The following is a 25753-nucleotide window of genomic DNA, read 5'->3' as shown; positions in this document are numbered from 1 at the left end:
TCATAGCATCTGAGTCTTCAAAAAGGTGTATATGCTCTTAGCTTTTGGCAAGAACAAAGCAAAACCTCTTGTATGGTGGATCAAACTTGTATGAATTCTTTTCATTGTGTCAGGAATTACTCTAGATACTTGATGTGCATCATCCTGTTTCATAGAAACAATAAGTCAATAATTTCAATATTATTATTAAAATAATATTATTGAAATATTATAATTTCAATGTTATTTATAAATAAGTAAACTGTTCCTTAGAGAGGAGAGGGGGCTAATTAGTGCTCTCCCAGCCAGTGAACAGCAGTGAACAGCGAGGCCAGGATTCCAATAGGTGGACTGCCCACTGTGAAGTCTACAGTGGTACTATGTATTCATGTTGGGACAGAAATCATTGCACTAATATAGTTGTAATAATTTTAAGATCCATCATTCATAAATGGCTCCTCCACAGAGTTCTTGTCATTTGAAGTATTTTAGGTATTAAAGAGAACAATTTTATCATGGCTGAAAAATGGACATTAATATTTATCATTTTTGGTCCAAATTTCAGTTCTTATGTTAAATACCAAAAATATAAAGGAAAGAAGGAGAAGAAAGAAAGGAGAGGAGGGAGAAAGGGAGGGGGGAGGGAGAGCGAGAGAGAGAGAGAGAGAGAGAGAGAGAACTCTTAGGGTAAAATCTGTGGCCATTATAAATGTTTTTTAAAAACTGTTTCTAGATATCAAAAGACATGGCATTTCCTAACAATGGTGTAAGATATATGCAATGTGTGCATATTTAAGGGAAATGAATCATAATTGACTGCAGTATGTAGCCATCAATGCCAAACACTAATCTATGCAATCTTTGATCTTTATCAAAGATGATGTGATTAGACAAATTATTAAAGATAAAATTATTCAAATGAAGGGGCTGGCCATTTTGAAAGCCATTCATTCCACATGGGCCCATGCCATGTGCATATATAAAATGGTTTTTCTAGGTGCAAAATGCACTTGTAGGATTTGTTGTGGATTTGAACTATTTTACCCCAAGTTCCATACATGTCTTTCTGTTTAGCCTCTAAAATGTTAACAGAGTTAAGCCATCTGGAGTAGAAATTCCCAGGCATAGACCAGTCACTCTAGCCAGTGGACAGGTAGTCAGTATGTGTGCAGGTAGGCATTCACCACTCCTAGTCATGGTATCAGCTTAGCAGGAGAAACCTGGCCTCTTCTAGGATGCAAAACACTCTGAGAGTCCCAGGATTCGGCATTTGCTACTACATACCAATTGCTGACTTCTCTGTGAAGTTAATGAGAAATGACAAGTTGCTTTTTTTTGCCTCAGTGTATAGAAACCACTAAGCACACTTTCTATTATCAGGAGATTAACTTCTGACATATTTCAACATACAAGTAGACATACACAAGCTTGATATGAAGCAGGGATTTAATACATATCCTATGTGTACAGCAATGCACACATACTCACTCAGGGTGAAATAAACAGAATTGAAGTTTTACAACATTTGTCTAGGCCCATACATTCTATTAAAGTGAACAAATTGAAGGTAGAAGCTTTCAGAACAACATCTACTTCTCAGAAACATGAGAGACTTCTTAGTAATATGGTATAGGATGAAAAATGCGGTCACAGTATTAATAAGATACTAGAGTAAGAGACAGTGGCTACAACCATCCTCCACCACCCACTGCCTGCACCCAGCTTCCCCCCATACCCCACAGTGATCTTCATTAGCTTTGTCCTGACAATTTGACCTTACTGAGCCGAACTATGCCCAGTTCTGACAACCACATAAAACCCACTAACAAATAGGGAACCGGTGGGGTCTTTTCAGATTTAGGATCATGTTCAAGCTTATGAATCAGATTTTTCTATGTGTGGACATGACAACTATGGAAAACTGTAATTTAGGACATATTCTCTTTATCCTTTTATGTAGAATTCCGCTTTAATGTGATGCAAATGACAGTAGGAAATACATTCAGTGAATGTTAAAGCCTTCCCATTAGAAATTCTGTGTGCATGCTACATTCTAATTCATGTACAGTCAAAACCCTGATAAAATCACACTGCTGATTTGACTGCTGCACTTATCGTATTAATGAGGATACTTTATGCCTTTTGAAAATTGGGATATGGTCCATTATGTGATTGTAAATGATGTGATTGTATCACATAAATTTGTTATTCAATCCCACCCCTCCCTCCAGTCAGCTCCATATATAAGAGGATTCATTGGTGAGCCAGAACTGAGGCTGGAAAACTGAACTGCAAATTAGATTCTTCTCATTTTTGCCTTTATTGCCATTTATAAAAAAGAATATAATAAGCATGTGAATACATTGATGACTATCTATATCTGTTTAGTTCTTCCTCTTCTCCTTCTTCTTCTTCTTCTTCTTCTTCTTCTTCTTCTTCTTTTTCTTCTTCTTCTTTCCCTCAAAACCACAGGTCACCAAGGAAGTCAAAATGAAAGAAAGTAGAAGATGGGCCTGAGGCTCTGTGGTATGTTGTGTTTGCCCCTATAGCTACCACAGCACCCCTTGCTTCTTGGCCAATCCTGGATTGGCTATTGCACAGAAATCATCCCTTCTCCACTCTTGCACCAGGTGAGAGGTTTGAGAACTGTTGTTGGCTAAGGTTTCCTGATTTTGAGTTGCATTTGCATTCCTAAAAATACCTGTTTCTCGTTCTATTTATTTTTCTCTCTTGCCTGCCTAATTAGTCATCATTTGCTCCCAGGAGCGCCCAGTGGGAGTGATCTTTAAACACAGCTGCAGGAGTCCTTTGGCTTCTTTCTGCCCTTGAGCCTTCTGTTTCTGAATCCGTGGCATAGATGTCTACCTTGGCCAAGGTCAAGAGCTACTTTTTCTCATCCTGTTCATCACTGGAGACACAAACATCTCATCTGGCATCAAGATCTTCAAAGTTCCCACAGAACAAGTTAGATCACCTCCAACAGAAGTGGTTTCAGGACTCTCCAATTAAAACAAAGGAGGGGACCACGCCCATTTGGCTGAGTAGCTCTCATAGCCCCGGAGGGCTACACCCTTAATTGCCTCTTTAATGATGGCCTCTAGTCTTAACAGTGATTATCAGAGAGAAGCCCGAAGACAGAGGTGCTTTCTGTCCACCCAAGTCACAGCAATTGTCAACTACTGCCTGTACTTCTGTGTTTCTTAAAGATTATCTTTGGTTTGAGATTCCTTAGTACATGTAGGCTGGATTATTTTTTTCCTTTATTCCTTCAAAATATTATCTTTTGTTGCTGGTTACTTAGAGGAAGTGACAATGTCCTTCACAATGGAACACTCTCTGGAGCAAAGTCCTTAGAGTGCCCATGTTCCTGATACCCATCTGACAATCTCACATTTTGGACTCTTGTTCTTGCTCACCTTGGACCCTGGCCTTCAGGCTTTGTCAAGCTCTGTGTTTTCTCAGAGCTCAGCTGTTGTGGATGAAATTGTTGTTATTGTTGTTCAGGTCTTTCTCAGTCCTGCTTTAACATCAAAAATATATAGTACATGTGTTCCCTCACTTTACTCCATCCCAAAAGACAGAGAGGTGCCATTCAGAATGATTTTGCGTAGGAGAATACAAAGATTATTGTAAATTCTATTTTTAAATGGTTCATGGGAAAAGGTAAGTTGCTTGACTAAGATATACCAAAAGATCAGAGGGTCTTTTAGGATGGGAGGTATGTTTTTATGTTGTTGGTTTTAGTTTTAGCTTATTTCAGATTCAAGGCCAAAAAGAACTTTATAGAATCTTTGGACAAAGCTTGCTACATCTTAATCTCTGCAAATCCACTTGGTTCTCTTCACCTCTCCCCTTACTAATCAGTTCTACAGAGCAGTACCCTGCTCAGTACTGCTATACACACTGCATTTGTATGTTTCTATTACTGAATGGATTTTGTCTATATTTTTGCTTTATCTTGCATTCAGTTACTCACAGCTTGGTCTGTAGAATAGGATACCATCACTGCCTACATTTAGACAACAGCACCTATCATTTTGCTTCATATATTTCACTTCCACCTTTTTCAGGAGGAAACTCATTTGAGAAGTCTTGGTTCTGCCTATGGGGAGAGATCATTTACCTTCTTTCATTCTGGCTAAAATTTGTCTCCTCACTCCCTTTGTTAATAAAAACAACAACACTCACTTATATCTTCTCAAGTCCTATTAGTTAACTCAATTGCCTAGTTGTTGTAGTTTTAAGAAAGACCAAGTCATTTTCTTACTTTCGATCATTGTTGGTCTATTTTATGGGTTCCACAATGCCACATTCACAAGTCTGCTTAGTTTCTTTAGAATATCTTTCTGTTTCACTCTGATGTGCCGCATCATAGATGTAGTGCATTTCCCTCCCATGCATAGGAAATACGGCTACTCAGTCCCCCTGTGAAAGAACAGAGAGGAAGACATTAGGCCTGGCAATATTTCTGTGGTTGGTTTTAGTCTTTGGACTCTATATCTGTGATGGAAGCAGCCAAGCATACTTAACTCTTGATGAATTTGCCCTGATTTTTCTTCCCTCTTGTCTTTTCTAGTGTGTCGTTTCTTAGAGTAAATTTTCTTACCTAAGATGGATCTCTCCTTTTCTCTCTTGACAATGCTGAGTAAATCAGGGTGTGGAATATTACCCATGCAACCGGCTCTCTGAGAGGCATTGCTGGCTGAAACCATGCTGTTTCTATGCCATTCTGTACCCAATGGTGGATAATAACAGAATTGATTTTACCTGAGGAAAGACAAAGGGACCTCAGGGCTGCTTTCTGCATTATTTGGTTCTCAGGTTATTCTGCTCTTGAATGCTAAGATCTCTCACTGAAATATTGGGTCATATTTAGCTTCCTTTATGGCATTGGGCTGTTGCTGTTCTGTGCCCCTCTGTGTGTGTTGCCCAATTATAACATGGGTAACTTTGTGTTTTCAAGTTCTCATGAGTACCTTCTTCTTTTTCTAAACCTTTTTAGTAAGAAAGTAGATTTTGCCCTAGCTGTTTTGGCTCAGTGGATAGAGCATCAGCCTGTGGGCCAAAAGGTCCTGGGTTTGATTATGGTCAAGGGCATGTACCTTGGTTGCAGGCTCCTCCCCGCCCTAGGCCCTGGTCAGGGCACATGCAGGAGGCAACCAATCAATCGATGTTTCTCTCTGTCTTTCCCTCTCTCTTCCACTCTCTGAAAATCAATAGAAAAATATCCTCAGCTGAGGATTAGAAAAAAAGAAAGAAAAAAAAGAAAGTAGATGTTAATCTGGGGACTAAAACTCGACTTTCTGATCCTTTGACAGGTGAGTTTAAAGAAGACTATTCTTTAATATATTGTAATATGACCACAAATAAGTCAACCTAAATAAATTATGAGGGTAATACTAATAATAGACATTATAAATCAAGTACTTAGTACATGTCATGCATGTTCTAGTTGCCTTTTGCTCATTAATTAACTAAATCCTTACAACAACCCCATTAGGTTTTATCCTTATTTTACAGCTGTAGAAACTGAGGCATAGGGAGAGGTTATGTTACTTGTTGTAGCCATAGTTGGTAAGTGTCAGATCCAAGATTCAAACCAGGTGACATTGGCTCCTTAGCCTTCACTTTTATTGTTGAAAGTATTACAGATGTTCCCTTTATCCTCCCCCCCCCCTCCACTTACCCTCTTACCTTCTCCCTTCTCTCCCCAGGCCTTCCCCAACTATTGTCTGTCCATGGGCTATGCATATATACGTATAAGTTCATTGGTGAATTCCTGCTCCCCACCTCCCTTCCCTCTGAAATACATCAGTCTGTTCCATGCTTCAATGTCTCTGGATCTTTTTTGATCATCAGTTTATTTTGTTCATTAGATTCCACATATAAGTGAGATCATATAATACTTGTCTTTCTCTGACTGGCCTGTTTTACTTAGTATAATATTCTCCACGTCCCTCCATGCTATCTCAAAGGGTAAAAGAGATCCTTCATTTTTACAGCTGCATAGTATTCCATTTTGTAAATGTGCCACAGTTTTTTAATCCATTCATCTACTGATGGGTATTTGGGCTCTCTCTAAATCTTAGCTATTGTAAATAACACTTGCTAAACACTTCCTATATTTTTTTTTCTCATTTCATCCAATAGTTGCATACTGTTAAGACCCTAATATCACAGAACAGGGAATGCCCTGACACACACATGCACACACACACATTCCAGACTGAATACTAGTAAGTGGAGAGGACAAGCTGCTAGTTCATTAGGCAATATTCCACTTCAGTAAATATCAAACCTCCAAGAAAGTTAAATACTGCACTTTCTACCTCATTGAGGGAAAAATCTATTACCTCTTGCATAGTGAATATCATGTCAGCAAGATCTTTTATAATAATTTAAGGAAATTTTGATGATATGAAATTGAAATTATTTCATTCCTAATACCTTAATTGTAATTCTTTCAAATATATTACCCCTTAATGTTACAACAACCTAACAAGTTATCTAGAATAATGTAGATAATTCAGGGAAGTTAAAAACACACATTGATTATTGCCTTTAAAAAACTTGGGTATATTTGTTATATGATTTCTTGCATTATTACTTTTAATTTACTCCCTGTCTCATTCTTTACTTTCTGTTGATGATGCTCATTGAAGCTTTTATGAAAGTCAGACGGTACACATTTGCTGAGGGTGTCTTGGGAACAAGCAGAGAGAAAATCAACCGGAAATCTTTGTTATATGATTTCTTGCATTATTACTTTTAATTTACATCCCTGCCTCATTCTTTACTTTCTGTTGATGATGCTCATTGATGCTTTTATGAAAGTCAGAAGGTACACATTTACTGAGGGTGTCTTGGGAATGTGCAGAGAAAGAATCAACCAGAAATCTCAGTTTTTGACTGTGCCTAGAATGTGCACTGCCAGATGTGTCCCAGGGCTAATCTTCATAACCAGGAAGATAGTGAATGCTCACACCTTTGCAAAGGAAGATAGTGAATGCTCACACCAACTCTCTGCGACTGCTAACTTTGGGTCAGCTTCTTTAGTTCCCTGGCCCCGAACTGCCACAAATGTGCTTGAGCATCCTACATACATACAAAGAATGTATTGGAACTCCTGAAATTTCCAAATTTCAAGGAATATTGGACTTTATGTTTTATATATTACCTGTTACTTGCTGAAGATAGCTTGTTGCTTGTTCATACAGAATTAAGAATGGCGAATGGACTATTCTGTTGATCTTGCACAAGTATTATTCATTGGATTGTGAATAAGCATCAAATTGGTGGTCAGGAATTACAAATTAATACAAGTTAGCATAAATATAATAAAACTTTTGGGGTCCTCCAAAGAATTCTTTACATCTAGCTCTTGCACCAACCAAGTCTTCAGCGTTGGATCAATACATCAAATCAAGAATAAGTGGAACCCCAAAGTCACACCATCCTATCAAAATAATTATCTTTAATTAATATAATTATTGATCATGTAGTAGAAGTCACTGTCTAGATGATATAAGGTTTTTAGAATTTCGTGGGCATGCTTTACAACTTAATTATGTTTCCCTAGGAGATTATAACATAAGTCAATTTATTTTTCCCATGTGTTTCATCAATCACTATGTGAATAGAAGGAATATCAGAATCCCATCTCTATGTCAATCCCGCACAATTTAGACCAGTCATTTCAGTGGTATGAGCTGATTGGAAGACACGGTCCCTCGCACCTGAGGGCAGTATGCGTTCTGTTGGTTTTGTAATAAGCGTGAGGAGGCTAACAGCCAAAGCCTGTGATCACTGTGTTTCAGCGTTCGTAGCAAACCAAATGTAGGCGTGTGTACAATTCCCTCTTAGATGTGTAAGGAGCTGTGTTCTTCTTTGGGCCTTGGTTTTCTTATCCAAGAGAGCAGGTGGCATCTAGGCTTCCTTCCTCTTGTAAAGCTCCGTGTTCTAGTGTTGCTTGTGATTCAGCTCTTATGACTCACAGGGAATCTTGTTCAAATGCAGATTCTGATTCAGTAGCTCTAGGTGGGGCCTGGGCTCCTGTATCTAACAAGCTCCCAGCGGATGCCGGTGCTCCTGGTCTGCAACCACACATTTTAGCAAGGATGCAAATGATGCACAGAGACAAATGGGGGAAGATGAGCTCTTCGCCTTTCCGTGGTGACGTTTCCATTTGCTTCCCTCCCGGGGCTACAATTCCCGACTTTCTTCTGCAGACCTGTGCGCGGCACCACGCAGAGAGGGGGCTTTGGGGAGACCGAGAGCGTCCTTATAGCAGAGTATAGATGCCTCCTCCAAGGAAGAAACCACGGAGCTTATCAGGAAAGCGGTGTGCCTCTAATGTCAGCCATCCCCAGCCTGCTGAAATATGAAATAAATGAGGTGGAGTTTAATTTTAGGGTCTACAAATTTGTAATGCGTTCGTCATTCCTGTTGCCATTTTACATGGCAGGCTGAGGCTGACAGACATGTTTTGTGAGAAGAGCGGCACTTGAGCTCTGGTTTAATGAAGCACTCGCATCCTCTCACGTCCCTCCTCTAATCTCCACCAGCAGGGATGAGAAAGAGATGCCACTCCTAGTAGAGGTTTTCATTACTGGCAATGTGCATCTCTGGCTTTCCTGGAGGCAGGCTCTGGGGAATTTTCTCAGCTGGACCTCAGACTGGCATCCAGCAGAGGGCGCACTGCCCCAATGCCCTGACCCCAGAGCCCTTTCTCCTCTCTCGGGCTGACTTTTCCCTGTGGGGCTGGATAGGGCTATGGGAGGGTCAGAAGTGGGCTCTCAGGAGGAGATGAGAGGAAGACTATTCTAAGGGAGAAAAATCAAATCAAATCGTTTCAAATATGAATCAGTGGCTTTTAAAATGAAAGATCTATTTGGCTACTGTCAAGAGGCAGCTTTTCATAATTCTCAGCTGTTATAAGACTATGTTCCCTTTCTTAAAGCTTCTCTAAGCCTTACACTGTCCAGCATTTGAATCTTTCACTTTAATGGGCACTAAGTAAGAATTACATAAAGAATTTTAGTAATTCTCACTGGACAGATAATGAAGCAGGGAGAAGTCTTTAGAACTGTTACTCTTTCTGCCTCTTACAGACAAGTGCTTCCACAGATCCCAAGGAAAGAGGCCACGTTTATACATATACATAAATAATGATGTGTGGTTTAGCAATTTTTCTCAGTAACAAACGACCTCCTTAACGAGCTGAAATAGTGAAATTAAAACGCACCTTTTTGTGGCCCACTTGCACCTGAACTCTACTCTCCGTTCCTTCAACTTTGCTCAGGAAATGAATTCCCTGTACCTTCACAGGGGCTCGAATGTGTTGATTTCAAGTTTTCCAAATTTTCTGTGCCTCCGTAAATCACAGGGGCATGACCCAGCCCAGTCATTCATTACAAAATTCTTTCCTTTTCTTTCTATGTTTTTTAACAGCTTCTGTTTTTCCTCATTCTTGATGGATTCTACCACAAACTTCAGCTAGAGTGAGTGCAGACGACCATAACCTAACTCTCACATAGAGGGTATTTTATTAAGTCCAGCAGTTAAAAATGTACAAAGTTCCTTGTAATAATCCATTCATTCTGTTCTCCCCTGATTCTTGGAGTAAGCCTGCACAATTATTCAAATCCCAGCTTTTAGCTATAGCGTACACCTCGCCATGGGGCTGTGCCTCTGTAATCTTGCTTTGGTCTTGCATGTCAAATGGAATTAACTCCCCTAAGAAATGTGTGCGAAGACAACCCAAAGTGTCTAATCCTGCTGCTGTCTTAAATTTCTGAAACTCTGAGCTGTCATCTTTTTCTATTGCTTTGTTGAAGTTCTCACTTATGCTTCAGTCCATCCAAAGCTGAAGTTTAGGAAAATTTGCATTTTTATATATTTTTTCAGTTATGCTCTCCCTTGGCCCTTTTACATGTTCTCTTTGTAGAAGGATTTTTTTTTTCCCCTTCAGATTCCAAGACCATTTTATACACAGTGGAATTTCAACGAGAGGTGGATTCACTTTTTTTTTTCATTCTGAGAGTACACAAGTTGAGACATACACAACACTAGTTGAAGATTCGCAAGCCACATTTAGACAGATGGAGGTGAGGGTGTGTGTGTGTGTGTGTGAATGTTTCTCTGAGTATTGTATGAGAGGGGAGAAGAAATAATGATGTCATTATTACTATACCTTAACCACTCAACCTAGCTAATCACAAAAACTAATTTTGTCTCAATTGAATCTCAAACTGCATCATCTCCCTCATGAATAAAAATGCTTGATGAAATGAGCTTGGTTAGTCTACTTGTATGTTGTATTAAGAGTAAATTAGTTTGATGAGTAATTTCAGACGCTTTCTTCCTTCTGTAGGGGGCATACCATTTAAAAATGCTGAGATTCGCCTCTTCCTTCGCCAGCAAATCCTGAACTCCGTTTACCACCTCCTGCAATTCCTAGACACGAGGAAGTTGGAAGAATACTCAGTATCTGGAACACAAAGCAAGCACTTGATATTTGTTGAATTCCTTTCCTGAGTAAGATCAGCTTATTCTATCTTTCTTAGTGACTTACCCTTTTGCCTCAATTTACAAATTATATCATTCCGTCTGGAAATGAAAACTGCCCAGGTTTTAGTAAACTTCCCTCACAGCCTGTGTTTTCAGCCTGATAATTATACGTGGTGCCTGTTTTTAAATCACCAGCTCTTCAGCATTGTGGGTTTTTTGAGGTGTCTTGACTAAGTGAGATGCGGAAGGATAAAATTGTAACTTAGTGTGGTGGGTATTTAATAAGTGGTAAACCGCCGCGTTTTCCATGCGAAAGTTAATTAAGGCCACTCGCTGACCGGGCTTGTGCAGAAAACATGTTCATGGTTTAGCCATGGAAACAGTCACAACAACGCTCAGCTAAAAATAATGGCCTTAAGAGACATTTTCTCTGCTCATTCCTGCATGTTTATTGTTTTTTTCTAATAAAGGGATTGTCACATTTCCGAGGAAATAACCCAGTCACACCAGCTTCTTTCCAGATTTGGAAGTTTTCCTTATGCCTGGCCAGTGGGAATTAAAATGGGGAGTGATGGGAGGGGACAGCCCTAGGACCAAATTGCATTTTTAATGCTGCATGCAAGAATGTCTCTTATAAAGTAATCATCCATTGTGTTCTCTCAAATCTCTTTGCCTAGTTAATAATGGCCTTTAATATGTGGATGCAACTAGTTTGGGCACAAGATTAAGTTAACTCTCTAGTATCAAATAGTTTATTTTATCAAAATAGGGTTTGAGTTTGTTGGAGAGCTTGCCTTTGTTGACAGACAATATAATCTGAGTTATGTTTCCGTGTGCTCATTGTTTCTTCAGGATGAGAGTACTGGAATAAGACGATATATTTTATTATACAATATATTACTTTGACTAATAGGATTGAAAGTGCACATTAAATATAAATGTCCTTTCCGCATCTGGATGGTGAAGGCAGGTTGTCCTATCCAATATATTAATGCTATTCTAGGATCCAGTGATATCTAGTGTAGCTGAAATAGGTGAGAGCAATGTTTCAGGCAGATGGGATAAAGGTGTAACCAACAAAAAATGGTATCAAGGAGGCCGAAGGGATGCTGGGGCTTTGTTAAGCTATTGATTTCATGTTGTTTTGTAATGGAACAGTAAGAATTCTGTTTGAAATCACTCCGGTAATGGTCACACTGTAATCTTGGTCCATAAGTTCTTCCATTTAATTTTAAACTATCTTACTGGTATTGGAGTGTATTAAGGCCAGGTACTACAAGAATTCCTCTCCTACCTTCCCATCCATCCTTATTCAGTGAGAATCTCTAGGCACAGCTCCAGCAGAATTTTGAGCTCAAATGAAGAGTTCATCCATGGCAGGACTTGGTAGAAGAAAAATGGCACAATGGGACATATATTTTCCCCACCTTCCAAGATCTATACCTCCTGTCTTGCATATGCCATCCTATAACCACATAGAGATCATATTACAGTATGAGAAACATAAAAATGCAGGTCTAAATGTAAAACTTCTCCCCCGTATCCTGGCCACATCTGCATCAGTGTATTCTAGACAAAACTGCCCTGAAGTTGCCATCCCCACAAATTCTCACCGCGGCTCTTTTAACCTAAGATGAGCTGACAAACATCAATCTCTGCCAGTCATAGTTGGGTTTTCAGGCTCCATTTTTCTCATTGGCTACTTCAAATGAATACCGGTTTTTGCTAGTGTGTTCCTCCTCCTTCCCAGTCTCCTTTCATTTTTGTTATTTGTTCTAATTTAATTGGAAATGCCCAGCCTCTGACTGCAATCAGGTGAGGAAGCTCGGGAGACTTCCAGCAAGAGCAAGTCTCCTGAAAAGGGTCTTTTGGACACAACAGAATGAGCCTTTATTTATTATCTCAGGGATAACAAAACCTGGAGAGAGCAAGATGCTGCAGTGGCTGTCCTTTCAAGAGACAGCTAACTTGGTGAAACACCCCTGTCCCCAGGGGACGAACAGACCGCCCCTTGGCTCAAAGTCTTCCTGCTGTCCCTGGCTGCTGGCTCTACAGCCAACAAAAGCAAGGCTAACATAACAAGCAGAGAAAGTGTCAATAGGAACCCTCTCCAGGAGCCTAGCTTTTGGAAGTGCACTGGATTTGGAGTTTATACAAAGGCTTTGGGAAGTTTTCACTGACCATGGCCACATACCTAACACTGTAACTTCCTTCTGTGAGATGGAACGTGTGGCTTATTTCTTTCATGATTCCTTAGGGCAGTGGTTGGCAAACTGCGGCGCAAACCGCGGCTCGCGAGCCACACGCGGCTCTTTGGCCCCTTGAGTGTGGCTCTTCCACAAAATACCACGTGCGGTTGAGCACGTACAGTGCGACTGAAACTTCGTGGCCCATGCACAGAAGTCGGTATTTTGTGGAAGAGCCGGTATTCCTTAGGGAATGGCCTCAGTTTCCCCGTGCACCAAATGAAGATGGTTGGAAACGAATGAACATTGGACTTTGCAAAGAGTCATCTGGGTTTAAATGCTAGTTTATGAGCTGAGGACATTACTCTCTCTCTAACCCTCAGTTTCTTCATTGATAAAAAGGAAAACAATATTTCCCTTCCTGATTGTGGTGATCAAATGAAGTACAGAGATGTATTGTTGAGAAAAATATCAAAACATTTATGCCAATGTAATGTTTGGTGTGTAGAGCTAATGACACCACAGATGCCAATGTGCATGAAAAACAGGAAGGATATAGAAATAGAAGATATTGTTATCATTTTCAAAATATTAGGTCATTTATCTCCACAACAGGAAGGGGGGGGGTGATCCTTACTTCCAAATTCCAGCCTGGACCTACCACATCCAGAGGTTGTTCTGCGAAGAGGAGAAGGTTCATGTCCGCCCCTCTACACCTCAGAAATGTGGCAAAACAACTCGGTGAGAGACTATGGAAGGCAGCACCCCCAGGGTCCTTCATGTCAGAGTTATTACAGATAAGCAATTATCTTGCATAGTTTATCTTCATGTGTTGTGAGTTTCTGGGGAAGGTGGAGAAAAAGTCAAAAGTTCGTGATAGTCTGCGGTTTGGTTATTTATTACAAGAGAGAAGTAGATGAAGTGGGAAATGGACAGCTCTAATCTAACTGGCTAACAGACCATAGCCAGTGTCCAGCTATATGATTTTCCAGGATGTGGAGACGTTAGATTTCTATGGTGATTAGCCAGGTGGATTTTTGGTCAATGCAGGTGCTTCATCCTGCTGCATGTCTGCCTAGGACCGGTGTGTCTAAAGACATGAAGAGTCTTCTTAGGAAGCAGAGGTAAAGCAGAGGAAGAATGAAAGGGATCATCAACTCTGCGGCCCAGGCATGTCTGTGCTCTTTATCACTAGCATTTAACCCAGGGATTGGCTTTGTTGAATGTTGCCTGATTGAAAATAATTGTGGAAGATTGTGACCTTGCCATTTTTTTAAAAGGTAATACTCCATTCCCTTAAACCAATTCAGAACCCCTCACAGTGCCCTATACAGAGTGAACACCCACACTTTGTGGTAGCAAAACAAACTTGCCCGATATTTGACACTTGCCCTTAAAGTGGAAGGCCCTGGAAGTGCTGACGTCTAGGGGATGGGCAGCAGACAATGGGGCATGTGTCTGGCAGCCTGTGGAGTAACCCGAGCCATTGACCATTTTTCCTCTGTGAGGGGAGGTGTGGCAGTGTTCTGAGGTCCAGACAACAGTCTGCATTGCCTGGCATCCGGGAATTCCCCAGGTGCTTTTGTAGCACACATCACACACCTATTTGCGTGGGGGCCTGGGGAGTAAAGAGGCAGATAGTAGAAGCTACCTAAGCTCTGTGAGCTTCTGGGTCCTCATCTGTGAAATGGGCTAGAGCTTTTTGAGTCTCAGAACTGTGAGAAATTAATGAGATTATGTAGAAGAAGCCTTATCCAGGGTGTCTGGCTCAGAGGAGGCATAGGACAGAAAGGAGCAATACTTATTAGGAGGAAGCATATAACTCGTGTCTTTGGAAAGAGGCCTATCCCTCTCCCTGCCTCCTCCTCCAAGCCTTTGAGGCATTTCTGTAGTAATTGGCTGCTAGGGCTCGGCATCTATCTGTAGAGAAATACATTTTTGTAAAAGGGCTCTGAGGTGGTGGTGTGAGGCGTTTATTAGTGATCTAAGGCAACATACGTTGCCTCTGGTGTTTATTGACGGTTTCTAGCTGGAGGCTCAGAACTGCACAGGCACTAGCGGGTGAGTTACTGTTGGTTGCTACTCTCTGGACCAGCAGGGACTGGCGAGCTCTTGGAGGACAGAGTGCCTTGCATCAATCAACACTGACCCCTCTGGCTGAATATGTACAGACATAAAGAGGCTCCCAAATTAGCCTCTGTTCTCCTTAGCTGGATGAATGAAGATGAAATGCAATCCCTGGAGTGGGAGGAAATGTGTGTGTGGAGGCCTGAGCCATACTCTAGAAATTCAGGCCCATCCCCTCTTGCGTGCAAAACAAATCTGAAATACTTGTATTTTCTTCGGGCCTATTAAAGTATATATGTTTAATAAATTGACATCATAGGAGATGAGGGAGGGAATGGAAGATGTGGGAAGAGAAGAGAATGAACAGGGGGAATAATACCCAGAACTACTTGTTTGATGAATGAATTGAAATGGATCAGGGTGGCTTGGGACTAACTCCAACATTTTTCCAAAGTATGTAATGATGAAATGGACTAATGCTTTGGGCAGAGATGTGTAAGGTGTGGTAATAGCCAACTGATCAATTTTTTAAAAAAATATATTTTATTGGTTTTTACAGAGAAGAAGGGAGAAGGATAGAGAGTTAGAAACATCAATGAGAGAGAAACATCGATTAGCTGCCTCCTGCACACCCCCTACTGGGGATGTGCCCGCAACCAAGGTACATGCCTTTGACCGGAATCGAACCTGGGACCCTTCAGTCCACAAGCTGACGCTCTATCCACTGAGCCAAACTGGTTAGGGCATTTATTTATTTATTTATTTATTTATTTTATTTCAGAGAGGAAGAGAAAGGGAGAAAGAGAGAAACGTCGATGATGAGAGAGAATCATTGATTGGCTGCCTCCTGCATGTCCATCACCAGGGATCAAACCCATAACCCAGGCATGTGCCCTTGACTGGAATCAAACCAGGACCCTTCAGTCCACAGGCGGACTCTCTATCCACTGAGCAAAACCGGCTAGGGCGAATTTTTAATACTACCTAGAAAAATATCATGTGATTTAAAAAATGTCCTTTGAATATTAATTTACCTAAGAATGCCAGAGATCTGGCTAACCCACAAAGTCAGAAATCATGTAAAAGTTGCCCTTCCAGGATATGGTGAGGGTGCCTTACAAATAATGCTCTTGTTTTTTTAAAAATTTTAATGTATATCCAGGGATTCTTCTCCCTCCTCCCTAGTTTTAATTTCTCATTTGATCCAAAAAGGGAGGAAAGAGAAGGACTCTCCAGGTGAAAGCACCGGTATACCTCCTCACATTTCCTAGGTTTTCTATAGGGTCCCATGGCTTTCATTTCAATGCTCCTTTAAGAGCCATTAGTATTAAAAATGCTGGTGAGGTCCCTAACCAGTATGGCTCAGTGGATAGAGCATCGGCCTGCAGACTGAAGGGTCCTAAGTTCGATTCCTGTCAAGGGCATGTACCTTGGTTGTGGGCACATCCCCAGTAGGGGATGTGCAGGAGGCAGCTGATCTTGTTTCTCTCTCATCGATGTTTCTAACTCTCTATCCCTCTCCCTTCCTCTCTGTAAAAAATCAATAAAATATATATTTTTTAAAAATGCTGGTGAAGAAATAGTAAGCCCATGAACTCCTCACTCTGTGTGAAGACATCTTCTTTGCTTGCTTTCTACAAGGCTTAAGACCTGTGCATTGAATACTGTTCCAGGTGGGTATGTGACAGATCCCCACCCAGGTGTGTGGAGTCTTCCCAGAGCCAACTAAGCCAGAAAGTATGAATAACTCAATGCAAACCGAACCCTTTTTCTGCAAACCCACCCCTGTTCCTGCCGAAGCCAGTCCAGAAGCTTGGTTTGCAACTGTTCATGCACAAATAGGTCACCACCACACACACACACACACACACACACACACACACACACACACACTTGAACGATGAAGAGCTATGAGAAGTATTCCTTTTTCAGAGTGAACAGAACCTCTCAGGATTATCTTCCTTCAAGGGACAGATTGTGAACCTTAGAGGCTTGTGGTGGCCTGGATACACTTGAGGATTCCCTTCTTCTTAATATTAACAATTAGCATTTACGTGGCACTTAGTAAGTGCCAGATGCTATTGTACACTCTTCACATATATTGATGCCTTTTAGATCCCTATGAAATAGGTCCTATCACAATCCCTGTTTACAATGAGAAATTAAAGGCAAAAAAAGTCAAGCGACTTGTCCCAGGTGTCTCCAAGTGGTAGAGCTGGGGTCCGAATCTGCACTCCTCACCATGCTTACTCTGCCCTGGGCTCACACTGGGGAGCCTGGAAGGAAAAGGTGGACTCTTTGCCAATAAATTGTATCACTTTCATTCTGGGGAGAGGGCTTCTAAAGCAGTCCAGATATGGAGAGCTTACTTAGAATGTCTCCTTCTTCTGGGGTCTCTAGGTTCTCCCTCTCAAACAAACTCTAGAATCAGTCTCCATATTTAAAGAGTTTTCCTAATAATGATTCACCTCTAGAACAGCCCTTAACAACATAGATTCAGGAGGTGGCCTCGGGGTTCACACCTCCGAGACCAGTAGCTCCAAGGTCCCTCTGTCTATTGGAGTGGTTCTTGCTCTTAGCAGCGAACAACACAGAAAAATGTCAACCTGAAGGGGTGTGCCATGTTGCTACATTAACTTTGCAAAATTGTGAGCATTCAGGAATGCCAGACAGTGCCTCCACTTGCTTCTGTTTGCAAATTTACTTAGGAAGGACCTTTGACATTTATGTTACACAAAGATACAATCTTGTTTCTCCTCTTGTGTCTCTTCCCCCTCACTCCCCCCTCCCGCCTCCCCCTCCTCCCACCACCAATACCACCATGCATTTTGAAAGTCCTTTAAAGTTTTCAAAGTGCTTTCATATACATACTCCATTCTTTATGTCAGGTCAGGGCAACATTTTATTGCATTTGGCCAAAGGCCATTTTGAAACTTTAAGAGAAAAAAGGAGATACAACATGATCTTTGAAAAAAAAGTGGGAGGATTAAAACAGAAAAACAAACAAACATTAAAGTTAGAAAGGATTTATGAGTGTGTATAGGTATGTGTATATATATATGACTGACAAAATACTCCACATGTTTTTCAAAACAGTTGTTTAGACAAAAAAACAACTACAGGATATAAATAAATTATTTAAAATAGCATTTATGCATTTTTTATTTTAAACAGCTAATATATACTCATCACAGAAAAATTAAAGGATATGAAAAGTAGAAAATCAAAAATATAAACATTTATAATCTCATTATGCAGAAAAAAACACTATGATTATATTTGGAGTATAATCCTCTAGTGTTATCTTATACATGCACACACATACAATGGAGTTGGAAATTTCTTCATGTGCTGCTCAGATATGCAGAAAATAAATGTTGCCTTCTAATTTCTAAAAGCACTGATCTGGCCCATGGAATTCCACTTCACTGAATGGAAAAATACAACAACTTATAATCCATTAACAATATTTCAGTCACCTCTGGTGTGTAAGTCTCCTTTCATTTTAACATTCATTCTATTCAAAACATGATGGTTTATAGAGTCTTCTTTCAAAAAACAAGTCTCTTTAGGAAAATGCTCAGTCTTTCAGATCGTTCTCCAACCTCTACTTTTTGCTTCCTCAAAATGATGTCTATGTCTTCAAAGACAGGATTGGAGCTAACACAGACTTCAACTTATACTGAATTATAAAAAAGGCAAAATTATAAAAAGTCACTCTTATGAGATGACCAATGTCAGAAAACCTCCCACCCTTCAGACCAGTGGTTCTCAACCTTCCTAATGCCGCGACCCTTTAATACAGTTCCTCATGTTGTGGTGACCCCCAATTTCATTGTTTCAAATTGAACATAATTAAAGCATAGTGATTAATCACAAAAACAATATGTAATTATATATGTGTTTTCTGATGGTCTTAGGCAACCCCTGTGAAAGGGCCATTCGACCCCCAAAGGGGTCTCAACCCACAGGTTGAGAACCGCTGCTCTAGACCAACAAGGCCTGGGCCAGTGCACATGATGTGCCAAGAGAGGGTGACACCTCAGAGCAGATATTTGTGCCCCGCCTTCTCCACCCTAACGGACATCCCTGCTGAGGGACTTGTTCTGTCTCCTTGGAAGCAGAGGAAATGTGGTGCTTGCGGGTTTGTCCTGTCTCTGACCCTGCAGGTCTCCGTAGCAAGATCTCTCTGCTACCTGGCTGCTCTTTGCCCCACCAGTGCCAATAGCAGGTTCAACTTGGGACCTGCTCTCCTATTGTTTGGTCAGTTCTCTCACTAAAACCCCAGATGCCGCTGACTCATGTCAGCTTTTGCTGATGGTTTTGAGTATCTGCCATAGAGTGTCACCAGCCCCTGTCCTAGAAAGTCCTCCCAGAGTGTCTGCTGAGGAGGCTTGTTGTCCCTGTGCTCAGCCCCCTCTGCTCAACTCAGCCCCCCTGAATCTTCTCTTGGACATAAAGGTATTTCTGGGTCATGCCCCTGCCACAGAAAAATGAGAAATGAGAATGATAGAATATACATTCTTCCTCTTCCTTCCTAAGTGGCACCATTGGGTTCCTTTTATGTGGTCATCCCCCATGATGCCTCTAATTGAGATCATTTCAATTTCTGCTTGAATTAATGGAATTAATTTAACATAAATTAATTCAATTTTTATTGAATGGATGGCAGGTCAAAGGGAAAAAGGAAGGTGTCAAGAAACTTTGGTAAAAGTGGCAATATGTATTTTGTATCTTGTCTGAAATTCACGCTTTTCCTTCATAAAGGCGGTAAGCCTCTGAGGAAGAGCTGGACCACTTGAGTCCAATATGAATCTCAAGGGACTCATTTGATTCAGTGATATTGGCCTCTGCGAACTTCATGGCTGTCATCTAGGACAATTTTTGGTGAAAACCAGCAAACAGTAAGATATAGAGAACCAACTTGCATAGTTGATTGAAAGTTTGCATATCCAAATCCTCACTTATTTATTTATTTATTTTTTTTAAATAGCACTCTTTACAATTGTTAGGGAGTTTGAACATTAGGCTTTTGAAACTTGTGCAAAGTGAAACAGCAGAATCTTCAACATTGAGAAGATGAGAGGCTTTTTTCCAGTTAATTAAAGAAGCAAGAATTATGGAACTTTATAGCCATTTAATTGTGTCATTAAGGTTAGAGATGGCTAGCAAGGGGTGGGGGAGAGACTGCAGTGGGCCACCCTATAGATGGAGCCTGACCTTTTAGGGCTTTGCCTACGCTCAGCCTGACTTCACTGCATTTTTGAAAGATTGTAACTAAATTGACATACTCATTAAAAAGATATTTAATAATTTAGTTGGAATGACATCACTACATATTTTCCTAATGGATTTTTATTTGATTTTATTTTTCTTATTAGAAGTGCCAAACACAGACAGGTTGCCTCTGCGTATTAAAAGATAAAAGAGACAGTTTTCCTTCTGTGTGGTCAGCAGCATGGTCAGCCATGCTTCTGGACGCATCAGCTGTCAGGTGGGGGCGGGGGGAATTCTAACACCTTTGCAATACTAACTCTAGCTGGTATTTCTAGACATTGATTTAGTCCTACGTACCAAGGCCTTTATTTTCTCTCATTTAATCCCCACACCAAACTATGAGGTAGGGCTATCTACCTGTTTTGCAAATGATGGAAACTGAGCCTCAGTGATATTAACTAACCTGTGGAAGGTCTTACGGCTAATGAACGTGATTCCACCCCGGTGCCAGACGTTTATGACCAAAAAACCATCCTGGTGGGCTACCTCCCTTCCCTGCCCTACCCTACCCAAGCTGTTAGGAAGGCCACATGCAACCATGTATGTAAACATACAAGAGCTATTGTTAACTAGGCAAAGTCTTTTCAAGGTATTCCCCCTCTCTATTTAGTTTCACGTTTTGTTTCTTTGCACTGTCGGTAAAAAAAAATATGTAAAGGAAGACAATGGTAAATAATAATTATAAAATGTGTTGGTGATGATGAAAGAATTTAAAAAGAAAGCAGAGGCATCAGCCTATTTACATCATTCTTTGATTTTCCTTTGTTTTTTGTCCGAAGAACTATGAAACTATTTACAGTATGTGTATTAGAATTTGTGGTTGGGAGGGAATTTTTTTTATAAATTTCTACCTCTTGTATCTCAGTTAATAAAGATATGTGCAAGACTTCCTATCAGTGTGTCCCTTGAAAGAAATGTTGTCTGGGAGGTTACATGTTCTCCTACTCCAATTGGCTTCATCTAAAAGGACACACATGCGTGAGAAGCAAGTTCTTTTCAGAAACTATTGGAATAAGATTTGCTAACAGAAAACTGACTGAATCTCCCTCCAGGGTGGGGCGGGGGGCGGGGGAGCAGTTGGAGTGGAGAGAAAAAAAGAGAAGGGAAGGTAAATATCATAAGAGACTTTTACATGTCCTAGGCACGATTTAGTTCCCACAAATATGAGAGATTTAAAGAATAGAAAGTGGACATAAAACAAACACTTTGGGGGATATGCATTTACTTAACAAATTTTATTGAATATGTTTTAGCTATCTTCAAAAATGCCCTCTACTAAGTCAGAAAACTTTTAAATCGACCACGTAAACTCTTGAACCCTGGCCCCCAGGACACCTTATCTCTTCTAATCAATCACCTACAAGGATTTGTTTTGAGTTTAGTTTCTACAGACTCGGCTGACCCCTTGTCCTGCCACACCCTCGCTGTGGCAGACCAGACCCCACCCTGTTTCTTCCTTTACTCTCCAGTTTGGTCCTGTTTTTACATTTTAGACTTCCTTCACTTGCTTTTTAATTTCTCTCTTTCAGAATGAAAGGCACTTTCAACAAGTGGACACACTGTTTCAATCATTAGGTTCTGCTTTTCTCCTTGGCAGCATTAATTGCTATGTTGTACTTCCTTGTTATTTCACCACTTTTCTTGAGATGTGGGAGGGTATGCACAGCATACTCTGAGAAAGACTTTTGAGGTCTCTACAAATTCTTTTTGCCTTTTCCATTAGTAGTAGAGTATATATCTGCTCATCCATATAATTTTTTTTTTTGCAGGGATACACCGATATTTATTTATTTTTTATAGTGGGTATAAACATAAAACAAATTTTGGGAAACTTCACTCACATTATTACCCCCCTTCTTTCTTTACTATCTCAAATTCCATTCTTTGTTGTCCCTCAGTACCATTTAGATGCCCTGTTTTGGGGTTCCCATGATGTATTTTTCAGTTGTAGAAATTATTTTAAAGTAACATAATCAGATTGTGTTGCTTTAAAATACATTGCTCTTCTCTAAAAGACACCTTGGGAGCAAGAACTGTCTACCTCAAAAGTTATATGCTCAGAATTTAGCACCAGAGTAAGTGGCGGGAGCTGGGCAACAGCAGATAGAAACTAACCTGTTCAGTGGAATTACTGCCTTAAATTAAGGGTCGGATCTTTGGGCTAAAGAAAATGATTACTAAAAAAGAATAAGAGCGTAAAGTGGGTTGACTTGGAGAATGTAGAAGGCTTAAAAACAAGTCTGCTAAGAGTATCTTAGCATTCCTGCCTATTTATCTGAAGGAAGTGAAGAGAATACCAGGCTTTCCAAGGTTGAACACAAAGGCACAACCAAGCACCTCCCACGTTAGAGTGTTCAGCAGACGAAGAAAGAAGCAGAGGCCTGCATTTGCTGATATCCTATTAATATAGTCCATAGCTAAAGGCCAAGTGGGGTATGAAAGCTTCTATGAGCAATCAGAGTCAATGCATTTGAACATACATGAATGAGAACCCACTCTTGCTGGAGCTGCAGATATAAGGACAACTGGGCATTGTCTCATAATAGTTCTATTTCTTCAACTGAATTACCTATTCTAGTCTCTACAGCTATCTCTATATCAGACATTCATAACACCATTCAAGGAGATCTCTAATATTTTCTTGTGGAAAACTTCAAATGGCTTACTTTCCTATAGGTATGCCATTCTTCTTTGCCCACTGTGAAGTAGGGTTCTAATAGACAATGTTAATTGGTAGTTTACTATATATATTGTATTTTTAATTTTTTATTTTAAAATATTTATTGTGCTTAGAATGTTTCTTTCCACTGAAATACATACATGAACAAGATAGAAAATATTTCATTTTCGTACAGCTTACATTTCCATGGGGGAAGATAATAAACTCCATCAGTCAGCACTTATTTTACAGTAATGCTGTGAAACAAATAACTCTAAAGCTCTAAACTGAAGGACCAAACCTTCATTGTCTCTATAACAGTTCTATGGGTCAACTGGAGGGTGACTGATCTTAAGCATGGTTTAGCTTATCTTGGATCTCATGAGTAGGTCTAGATGGAACAGCTCTTGATCTGGACATCTATGAACTGAAAGATACATTATCTGCCCCCACACATCTAATATACAATGTTGGAATAGGGACAGAATAAACAAATTAAACAGTTGCACTAAACAAGCAAGCAAACAAACAAACAAATAAAAACACGAGAAAAACATAGAAGTCACTGGTCTATAGCAATTTTGAAATTCTCTTGAGCGAATTTTTCCAGATTTCCCAACAAAAAGGTTGATATACAGGTTCAGCACCTGAAGGTTGACCATCAATTTTCTCTTTGCTCTGCTCTTGGAACTCCTTTTTTCATTTTTGGCTTTTGTGATGAATACTAAAGAATACTAGTATGCTCTTCTTGGTAGCTGAGCAGATTTCTCAGCCTGCTTCCTGCCTGTAAAATTTTGAGGGCCTTTATATATCTCAAACAGACATAGCCTTTTTAAATCTAGGCTGGTGGCAAGTTTTCCAATGCAACGCTCTCAAAAACTTTGTGGATTTTCTATGTATTTTCCAGCCAACTACATGTGCCAGATGTCTTCCCCACAATTCTTTTAGAGATATGCTTCTTTCTAGAAATAAGTGTAGGTACTTTGCATGTATTAGTCATCTGTAAGTTGTACTATCTCCTTAATCTTTTCAGAGGTCTTAACAAAGTGTGTGACAGCTACTTTATTTGGTCTTTATGGCAACACCCTAAGGTCAACCCATAGATATAGAGAAATGGTTTAATTTTTCAAACTTACAACTTTTAGAATTTCTGGGTTCTCTCATTTCTCCTCAATCCTGCTTGCAAACCAGTCAATTTTTGCCAAGTTCATCTATTTCGTGTAGTAACTTATCACATGCAGATAATAGCAGCCAACTCATACTATGAATATTTTCCCTTAAGCTTCTCAGCCCAATGCTAGAAGCACACTTAGTACATTTTTTGCCTTCTAGGTTAATACAGCCAATAGTTTTATTACTATATAATATGGGTTGTCATTGTTCCAACTTCTCATTACATTTTTTTAGAGTTTCTTTCTACTTGCTTTGTGAACACAAACCAAATGACACATATTCGAAGTTTGTTGACAGAAGAAGTCCATTTCTGGTGTAATTTCTATATTAATTAGCAATTGGCACAATTACAATGAATGAAAACTTCACACCCTAGCCCAAATCTCAGGATCTCAAACAAGTGTTTGTTTTCTTGCTAACAGTCCCATGGGTAGGCTGAAATAGCACTCCTTCAGGTCATGGGGGGACTTGGTTCTGATTAGAATAAGTTTTGTTCTAAGATCCTCTTCATTTTTCTTCAAAAAGTGACGACTTACAAAATATTTTTTCTCTTATAGGGGATATCTGGAGCACGAGGACGTAAACAAGACACACAACCTATTTAAAGTCTCTGTTCTCACACCTAGCCAACATTTTGTAAACCAGTGCAGGTCACATGGATAAGCCTAACATCCATGGGGGGTAAGGATGCGATTATTTTCTACCCATAGTTACTTGTCACGTGGATGTATAATGTAGCAGGGAAGGAATCAAAAATCGAGAACAGTTCAACTTATGCACATGAAAACAAGAAAATATCAACTAGTATACATGCTGTGAAGAAAATGCAGAGTAGTGCTTAGAGAATGCCTGAGAAGCTATTAAGCATAGTTTCTTGGAGATGACATTTACCCTGAGGCTGAAGGCCTTCCAGTTGGAACCAAGCAGTGCCAAGGACAAGTGGATTATTTGTCAAATATGGAAAAAACACTTTTGGTGAGTTCTACTGGTTGTCCTGATAACCCCTAAGTAGAGTAGCTAAATTCAACCAGTCTGGAAAGTTTTATACAAATTGAGTTGCATAATCAATTCTAAATAATTTAGCTTTTCACTGGTTCTTAATGGTGTGTTGGCCTGCTAAGTTGTTTCAATGTGAGCACTAGAAAATACTAACAATTCTTGACTAGAGAGGTACCTGCTGAAATACTGAAGAGATGAAATGGTGGCCTCTGAAACTTCTTGGTTTCTTAATAATTCCAGGTATTTCTTTCCCCCTGGGCTCCTTAGAGCTAAATGGAAATATAAAGGCGTTGGAGCCTTCTTTCCCCTCTTAGTCTCACTCTTGGGAAAAACCTCTTATTCTTTTGATCCCTAGAGGGTTTTCTAGATCTAAAATAGCACCAGCTCTGATTGTTGGTGATATCTTTTCTGGGGAAATCTTTGCTGGCGCTACAAATGGAGAGGCAACTCTGGGTATAATCCCCAGAGGGATAGCTTGCACCCTAGGGAAGTTCATGATTAATCAGGCTGTAGAATAAGTTTTGATGGGACTTACTCATGACCACAAACAGTGCAATCACATACAAAGTCAGTGATAAGTGCTTCCAAATTTCACTAAATTAGAAACACAAAGATACTGAATACTGAGATGCCTTAAGTCATGAGGTCTCCATCACTTTCTAGAAATGACCAGTGTTCTTTGCCCTATGTGAAACACTTTGTTAAAAATTGGCATTTAATTAGCCAGAGTTTCATTTGTCCTCCTCATTCTGTAGACTTCAGGAAAACAGAACTATTCTGTTTTTAAACACATGGAGAAAATAAATCAAACCCAGTGACGCGGAAAAGCTGATCTCCTTGGGCCCCAGTAACACCTGTACAGGTGTGCCCTTGCCTTCTATTGAGAATGACCAGCTACACAGGT

At 40.1% G+C, this 25753-nt stretch overlaps 1 long non-coding RNA gene across 3 annotated transcripts in view; it reads left to right on the top strand.

Moving 5' to 3' along the window:
- LOC102261067 overlaps positions 1-25753 on the top strand; it is a 392744-nt gene that overhangs the window by 321040 nt on the left and 45951 nt on the right. For 2 of the 3 annotated variants that reach the window (XR_001360298.1, XR_314626.2), the window contains exons 4-5: positions 10352-10515; positions 24408-24531. This is a non-coding gene — a long non-coding RNA (uncharacterized LOC102261067). Of the gene's footprint in view, positions 1-10351; positions 10516-24407; positions 24826-25753 lie in introns of all 3 variants that reach the window. The other variant, XR_314625.2, reaches the window with a different exon arrangement.

Source organism: Myotis brandtii, unplaced genomic scaffold (genome assembly GCF_000412655.1).
Source record: "Myotis brandtii unplaced genomic scaffold, ASM41265v1 scaffold84, whole genome shotgun sequence".
Taxonomy (NCBI): Eukaryota; Metazoa; Chordata; class Mammalia; order Chiroptera; family Vespertilionidae; genus Myotis; species Myotis brandtii.
This window is presented reverse-complemented; position numbering and strand designations above follow the sequence as displayed.